An 887-nucleotide genomic window follows, 5' to 3' on the forward strand; every position below is an offset into this window, starting at 1 on the left:
GAAATGGCAACACACTCCAGTGTTCTTGCCTGGAGAATCCCAAGGACAGGGGAGCCTGGTGGGCTGCTGTCTATGGGGTCGCACAGAGTCGGACACGACTGAAGTGACTTAGCAGCAACAGCAGCATTTATTATTTTATGGCTCTGGGAGTCAGAATTGCAAAATCAGTTTCACTGGATTAAAGTCAAGGTGTCAGCAGGCCCACTCTCCCAGAAGCTCTAAGGAAGAATCAATTGCCTGTCTTTTCATAGCTTCTACAGCTACATTTCTTGAATCCCTAGGCTCATGACTCCCTCTTCTGTCTTCAAAAATAGTGGTGTAACTTGGTAGTCCTGTGGCTAAACGCTATGTTCCCAATGGAGGGAGCCTGGGTTTGATCCTTGGTCAGGGAACTAAGATTCCACAAGTTGTGGGGTGCAGCCAAATAAGAAAAAAGAAAAAAAGGGAAAAAAAAGTTAAAATCACCTGAAATAAAAGTGACTACTAGTAAAATGTCCATAAATATTCTTCCAGATATCTCTGCACAAACAGAAGTCAAATTTTTTCATGGAACCAAACTATAGGGTTTTAACTTGTTTTTATGACATGTCAAAGTCTTGAAGATATTGAAATGTGTCATTCTTTTTAATATTGCTGAACATATAAAATTGAGTTTAAGAAATTATTAGATAATTATTGGCTCTTCACTTTTTAGAATTATACAAATAATATGTACTAAATATAGTAAAAATTAAAACAAGGCAACACATATAAATGGAAAATTTTATTTAAAAAATTTTTTCACAGAAAATTATTTTATTTTATTTTTTTAATTTCAGGTAATATCTTTTTTTTTTTTAGTATTTTAAAAACAATTTAATTAGAAATTACATTCTACATAGAGGTCA

This window comes from Bos mutus, chromosome 20, assembly GCF_027580195.1.
Source record: "Bos mutus isolate GX-2022 chromosome 20, NWIPB_WYAK_1.1, whole genome shotgun sequence".
Lineage (NCBI taxonomy): Eukaryota > Metazoa > Chordata > Mammalia > Artiodactyla > Bovidae > Bos > Bos mutus.